This window comes from Strix aluco, chromosome 18 (genome assembly GCF_031877795.1).
Source record: "Strix aluco isolate bStrAlu1 chromosome 18, bStrAlu1.hap1, whole genome shotgun sequence".
NCBI classification, from domain to species: domain Eukaryota; kingdom Metazoa; phylum Chordata; class Aves; order Strigiformes; family Strigidae; genus Strix; species Strix aluco.
This window is the reverse complement of record NC_133948.1, coordinates 7,961,431-7,969,143: the sequence shown is the minus strand read 5'-3', so window position 1 is coordinate 7,969,143 and position 7,713 is coordinate 7,961,431. Positions and strand designations below refer to the sequence as shown.

At 42.8% G+C, this 7,713-nt stretch overlaps 1 long non-coding RNA gene across 1 annotated transcript; it reads left to right on the top strand.

The window, feature by feature from the left end:
* The first annotated feature begins 876 nt into the window (after window positions 1-876).
* On the top strand, window positions 877-3,494 carry LOC141931787 (uncharacterized). The gene is made up of 4 exons (XR_012625661.1): window positions 877-1,150; window positions 1,226-1,611; window positions 1,885-2,036; window positions 2,590-3,494. It is a non-coding gene; the product is annotated as an uncharacterized LOC141931787 (long non-coding RNA).
* The last annotated feature ends 4,219 nt before the right edge of the window (window positions 3,495-7,713 follow it).

Here is a 7,713-nt window from a genome sequence, read left to right as displayed (position 1 = left end):
GAAAAACAGGATAATAATAGCCACTCACCTCTCCCCAGGGTATTGTGAGGGTCAACGTCTGTAAAGGGTGTGGACCATTTAAAGCAATAAAGAAATGCTAAGTATCATTATTATTAATCTTCCTGTTCCTTGGTTCCCCATTTGTAAACTCTTACCTAGTACATTTTGACTCCTGTTTCCTCATGGAGCTCTGCCCAAGGAGGTCTTGGTTGGAGATGAGCTCTCTAGCTGCTGCCACTTGTAACCACCGCCCACTTGCAAAACATCCAGGGAAGTGCTGAGAAGCCAAAGTTTTGACATTTTGGAGGACTTAATCTTATTTATGAAGCAGATTATTATTAATGTTATGTGTTCGTGTCACCGTTGCAGAAGAAAACAAAGCTACTGACCCACTGGGTGCACACACACCACTGTGCATGCACCCCTTTGGTGACCAGAGGCTGGTGTCCCCCAATATATTCTCTGGTCACGGGGCCTCCCTGTCACATGCCTTGAGAAGTGCAACTCTTCCTTTTTTAGAGATTTACACTTTCTGGTGTCAAGTTTATGGCCTTTACCCATTTGCTTTAAGCCCATTCACGGTGTAACTGTTGACATCTGAATTGATTTCCAAGACAGAGCTGCAAGTGGTCTTGTAAACAGTTGTCAGCAACAGTTGTAATTAAAGAGTAGAGAGTGCAAACACAAACCACAATAGCAGCCTGTAGGAGTTGCACTGCTATATCAGCTTTAATGTGGAGAAGCCCTTAGGGCCATATCAGTGCTTACAAGGGCTTGTTGCTGGTTTCCTCTCCTCCCTCCCCTCTTCTGAAAGGGACAAAAAAAAATATTAGCTAGCAAACCTTTTCCTTAGGGAAAGCCAAGGAGCTGGTAGTGTAAGAAATGCCATGTGCCTGTTTGACAGTGCCTCATAGGGCCCTTCTGCAACAGAGATGGGACAGAGCTGATTCACCCCCCTTCCAGAAAAGGACTTCCAGGGCAAGAACATCAATGTGGACCCTGAGCATCGGGCATCTCACAGAAGTGGGAGGTGGAACAAGCTGAAGGAGGGCAAGACATGGGAGGAGATTGCTACAGATGGATCTGCTGGCCCCAAAATCCTGGAGAGGTGGTTGCAGCAGAGATCACCTATAGCAGAAATTAGTTGCAGGTTAGTTTATTTCACATTAAAATAACCCATGTCCACCAGTTTGTTTTGTCTGATGCAGATCATTTGATGTTTTAGTGCATGCTATTAAACATACTCTGGAAGTGGGTCTGCTGAAATTTGCCTGCAGCAAGAATGAAGCAGATCCCCAAACAGCTGTTGAACCTCTGCCATCTCCTAAGGAGAGCCCACACCCTTTGGCTTGTCAGCTGGAAGCAATGGTCTCGTCACCTGTGTGGTCTCTCCTGCTGCGAGGTCTCCCAGAATGGGCATCACTTTTCCATTTAAAAGGAAGTTCTCAAGCACCTGGGGCTCCTTCTGTGTCCTAGTCCTGTGTTCAGGTCCTGGGTGATGTTACTTGCTGAGAGTGGACTCACAGGGCTTCATCTACAAGCAAGTACATCCAGTGTGGCTGGGAGCACAGTCAAAGTGCTGTGGAAAAGCAAAGGAGTTTAAATTATGTGGTAAGAATAGGAAGGGTGATAATGGGATTTCTGGGACTATCTGGGCTGTGGGAACTGGGAATACTCCTGTGCTGGGAGAAGACTTTGGTATTTGCTATTGTCTCCTGAGTCCTGGTTTTCCTAGGAATGTGATGCATCCCTACTTTGAACCAGTTCAAAATGTGAAGCTGATTTTCAGACACTTCACAGGGATTTAATTTTTGCTCTGTTATTGCTGAATTCTATTTATTTTTGCAGTGCCCTCCTATTACCTGTCTTCTATTTATTTTCCAGCTGGTTTCTTCTATGTGGTTCAAGAAAAATGACTTGGAAGATTAAGGGAGTGCCGTGTAGAGGGTGTAATTTCACTCACCCCTGCTGTGACATAGCCCATCCTTCAGGAGAGCAGAGGTGAACCTCCTCTTCCAGCAGCAGCACAATTTTAGGTAGGTAACTACCTCTGGGCTGCTGGGTCAGAAGGATAAGAAATGTAAGGCAAAGGGAGCAGACTTCATGAGATGTAAGCCTGTGGACAGAAAGCTGAGTAAAGCTAAGGGTTTGTAGCTGGATGCTGATTTGTGTGTCTGCTTTGTGCTGCTGTAAGGAGGTGCAACTTTGCTTCTGCACTTTTCTTAAAATATAGTGTTATCGACTTTGCAGTTGGTTCAAAGTGTGGGGAAAGGTTTTGTGGGTTTCAAGTCTGTATGCTTATCTGCCTCGTCCAAAGCCTGACTGCTCTCTTACAGTAAAATAAGCCCTGTATCTGGTGAGCCGTGTGTCACTTCAGTTCTCCCCAATCCCTCCTTGCTCTCTTAATCTAGCAAAGTTGTTTTTCTTGAGCTTGGCTTGTTTGTCAAGTGAAGCATCATACATTGCCTGGAGCCAGGATGAAACTCTTGAAACCCAATAGTTTGCATGCTGCTTCTTCGGAAAGCTCAATTTACTTGGGATGAGTTATTCTGAAGCAATATTTTCTTTCCTGTTTATTTTTCCTGACAGATCTGCTTCCTCCATACCCTGTCACATTAAACCATTTATGCACAAAGTAAGCAGTCTGGGTTTGCCCTTGTGACTTTGCTGGAACCAGTTGCCTCTTTCTATCGTGATTCTGCCAGCAAGTGCTTCAGCAAAAGAAATGATAAACTACCCACTGCAGCCACTACATTTCAGTGCAGAGTTATAAATGAAATCACATCCTCATTTTAGGTTAATGGTCTGATATATGGATGCTGAAAGCTCTCTTTGAGTTTCATCTGGTGAAATGCTGCAGTGTCCAGAGCAAGGAGCCAGTCTGAAGGAGACCACCTTCTTTTCAGAAGTGAGCCACCAGCTCTGCAGTGGTATGTCTCTTCACAGAGGCTGATGAGGGTGGTGCCGCCACTGAACAAAAATACAAGCCGCACCCAACCAGGGAAGAAAAGCAAAACTTGAAATCCAACCAACTCATCCCTGAGGCCGCCTCCTCTTTCTTTCTTCCTTCCAGCACTGACTTCCATGGGCTGCAAAGAAACATTTATGCCTTACTTTGCAAGTGGTGCTTGAAGCATACTCCAAACGCTAGTTTCATTTCTCTTCCACAACACTAGAAATAACTGGAACACAGGCGTCCTTCTTCACAGTATGGGTTTTGGTTTTTTTCTGGACTGCCAAATGTCTCTTCAATCTCTTATCTCTTAATACTTAAGCAAAGAATTACTTATGGGATGATCCTTTTTTTTTTTTTTGTCTTGAAGGCAGTCCCTGTTACTCCACAGCATAGAAATCAAGTGGGAAAGTAATCTATGCAAATTACATGTACTTTTCTGGTTGAATCACATTCCCTCCACTCATGGTAATGAGTCACTTTGCATAAAGTGGACTGTTACTATGAATGGAGAGAGCACATCAGGGCTCTGCTTCTTGAGAATTATTTCCACTTGCTGAATCTCCTTTAGGCCTGGAACCACAAGGGGTGAGACTCTGCTGCCAATCTCTCTGTGCTTGAGGGACTGTAGTTACTCAGATTTTCACTGGTATAGCAGGGAAGAATTGGTCCCAGACTCTTGTTAACCTTTGATGCTGAATGATGGTTCATGAGTAGTCATCAAAGCTGTCTCACGCAGTTCCCAAATACTGGCCACGTAGTATTTTTCCTGTAGCAATAATGAGATTAAACCAAGAACTAGCCTTCATGAAGAGGAAGGCAGAAGTGAGTCCCATCCCATATGCGGTGTCTGAGAAGTTGATTGCTCAAAATGCAGCCTGTCTGACTGAGGGACTGATTACTGCGGAGTCAGCTGCCATCTCAAAACTGGTCCTGTTTGTATCTCAGCACTAGAACAGAACAACTTAAATCAAATTATCACTCTGGAAAAATCTTATTTTCTTGTATTTTTTCCTATATAGTAACTAACCCAATGACCAGATGGTGAGGTCTGGTGCTTAGACCAAAAGCATGGGTCTCGGAGAGTTCAGATTTCCTGCTCTCAGCTTCATAAGCACTACAGCAAAAGAAACTCCCATGGGCATGACATGTTACACCTCTCCCCAACCTTACATAGCCTTACATTGCTTTTTCTTCACTAGAATACATAATTCTTATTTATTTATTATGATGGAAACAGACAACTGACACTGAAGTATTATGACACCACTGATTGATAGTCGAATGACAAGTTGCAATGTCACTTTCTTACGAGAATAACTATCCTGAATTACAAGGGTAGTGAATTGAAATGCATCCTTTAGAAAGATGCCTAATCTCATTTTTAAAGCTCCAAGTGATGGTGAGCCCCCTATCTTGTCAAGTAAAGTCTTTAATTGCCCTTACTGCTAGGATAGTGCATCTTATTTCAAGTTTTTTTTTTTTTTTAATTTAATGGCATTGACTAACTGTGTGACCTTGGATGAGAAGGGATGGATCAGTTGTTTAAGGCTAAATTGATCTTGGAATTTATATAGTAATATAGCCACTCTGGAGAGCCTCCAGGGTTGTTTTAAATGGGTGATCCTTGGATGGAGTTTCAGGCTCAGTTATTATTTTTTGCGTGTGCTTTGTGGGTATCACTTTGCTTTATCATTAGCCTAGGGTTTAAATTTTGTTAAGCAGGTGGCCTGGGCTTGGTCTGTGCAATGGCAGGTAAGACACTTGGTCAGGCCTGTCTCCTTTCTGTGGCCATATTGCTTTAAGACCTTATACCTTTAGGAAGAACAGTGAGGATGAACCTCTGCATGCTTTTGAAGCTGTGATGCCATGGTATAAGTGAGCCTGTAAACACCAAAGAGAATAAATGCCACAGTTATGGTTTCACTGAAGCTGTACGCTGGTTAGAATACCCAATAAGAAGAAATAAGTACAGTCTGAGTGACAGCACAGGTGAACCGTCACACATCTGTCATCAGAGTAGCATTTAACTAATTAGGAGATAAATGACAATGCCATTAAGAGTGTATTGAGACTAGTGAAAAATGTTCCAATGTTGATAGAAATCACATAAAATAACAGTCACTGAAATAGCTTGTCAGGTCTATGCTGTTTTCAGCATGTTACTTAACATGGGGAGCCCCTAAGCTTTAAAGAAGCATCTCTCTACACTGATCTAGACAAATTACCTTTGTACCTTGATCTAAACAAACTCTGATCTCTTCGCTGCCATTGAACTCACCTTGTCTGAAACCTAATCTGACTGCTTTATTCTACCTCTGTACTGGGAATTCACTCTATCATTAGCATTTCAATCTATTTAATTCACTGAGGGTCGCTGAGCAATGTAACCGAATCCATGCTAAGCTACCACTGGCAATTTAGCTGTCAGATAGTCTCACCTTCTATTTTTAGTTGCACTCAAATTCCTTGCTTAAGGGGGTGCACGCTGAATTTCTGGATTAGCTTCCCCCTGACCCCTCTATTGTATCACTGCCAGTCATCTTTAAGTTAGAGTCTATTTACATTGTTCTATTATACTAATTACAGCTTGTCAAAGGTATGGACAGTGTTCTTGGATGCTTTGTCTATAGGCCAGTAACTCCGGGATTAAGCTCTTGCATTCAGAGCTGGAAGCAGTCTGTATCACTGCAGTGAAGAAAGTCTTTGCTAAAACCAGCTTTTTAAATTGCAAATGCAACACCGCCAAAATCTTAAGATCTAATGCTTTAGGCCGGATGGTCAGCCTCACCTTTGGCTCTCCATAAGGTACTTTATAGTGCCAGATCCTTATGCTTGGGTAGGACAGGAATAGCATTGCCAAGGTTCATACTTTCAGAGGTGGGGGTTTAGGATCAGGCGTGCAGCTGTACCATTTCTTTTCTAAAGAATTATTTCAAGCAGCTGTGCTCCCTGGCCTCCTGTGTCTTTCAGTTCTTTTCTCTTGTACAGATTCCACTGCATCTTATTGCTGTATTTATTTTCTCCTGCCACACCACTCTCCCCAAGCTCTATGTTCTAATGACCTTCTTAGCAAGCACATATGCTGTGGCGTATATTTAGTTTTGAACCAGCTTATGGCTCTTCTTAGGTGCAATTCAGAGCAGGAAGCAATTTGTTCTTGTTAACAAAGCTGTGTACACATGAATACTCTGCCTGTGCTAGCTACAGTTGGGTTGCCTGTTGAACCTGCTTTAGCTCTGTATTGGAGTTGTCTTGAAGTGTAATTCAAAAATTAAGCAGACGATGGTAAAACACATGTGTATAGGCAGAAAGCAGGTTTTATTGGGAGGAAAACAGGCAGGCTGGGCATTTATGTTGTAAAATTAATCAGTAAGTTTACTAAATTATATTCTTTCACTGATTATTTCTGTTGCACTGTGGAGATCAGATTTCTTTTTCCACCTTCTCCAACGCAAGCTTGGAGCAAAATTCTCTGAAGTCAATAGATTCCACTTTATGGGAAAGTGAGAGAGATTACAGCCTTTTAAGGTAAATGCAGGAAGGTGGTAGCATATAACAGAATATCTGACTATAAGGTCAGAGGCTTGGCTTCACTAGCTCTGTTGCTGATCTGCCCTGTGACTTTGTGGTCACTTCTCTTACCTTCTTCAGGTTTCAGTTACCATCCAGCCTTCGAGTCCTGATGCTGTATCCTGTAATGGGTGCTCAGTGCATGCACCAGTGAGCCCTGGTCTGAGCTGGGCCACCAGTGTGAGGCTTTAGGGGTTGTTGCTCAGAGGTAGGCGATACAAGACTGCCCTGCTTCCTCTGATTCCAGCTCTACCTGCCACTGAGTAAATATTTTCCTGTGCAAGTGCTGTGCAAGGGTGAGTAAAGAGCTGTGGCTGCTCCCTAGGAGGATCATTGCTGGGGATGAAACCGGAACAGTCATCGGGAGGCTCAGTAATAACCAATTCAGATTGCTGATGAATACATCCTGACTTTGGGCACATACCTCCTGTTAATACTAATGGGAATGTCACACATGAATGCTGGAGAATATTGCCCATTATTTTTGGTCCCAGAGCTCTGAGCTGAGAGATTCCTTGAGAAAAATGGCCATTTGCTGTATGTTGCAGGCTGCAATTCATTATATACAGTGCATGGTGACTGTTATTTACCTTACAGAACTGTAATGTGATAAGGAGTCTATGTAAGCCACTTAATGGTCTGTCTACCTTAAAGAAAATGTGTACCTGATCAGCCTCTGATTTATGCCACTTTCACCCCAGTGCGACTCTATTGGCTTCAGTGGTGTTATCCCTGATTTATGCTAGTCTTAGTCGGACTTCATGAGTTTATGTACTTTATATGACTCATGTACGCGAGGAAAATGTAGTCTAATAAAATATCTGGCTGTGCATCATGGCTGCAGGTTCTTTGCAGAACTGTTAACAGGGGTACTACAAAACCATGTTCTGCTCCTCTGCAGTGCCTATATATTTCAAGGGGTTATATCCCATATCTATAGAGATGTAACTTAACGGTCTCATACTTGAATAATGGGCTGCCTTTTTGGCACAGTGGAGTGTTAGAGCTAGGCAGCAGCCACGGTAAACCTATAGGATAAGAATAAGAATTTGACAGTGTTTATTGGGGCATTTTTATTTTTTACTTGGCAGATCAAGTTCCTTGTCTAAAACCAAAGAATTTCCCACAGATTGTGTCCCTTCACTTTGAAAACAACTGTTCTTATTCTTATCTCAATCGTCTTGCTG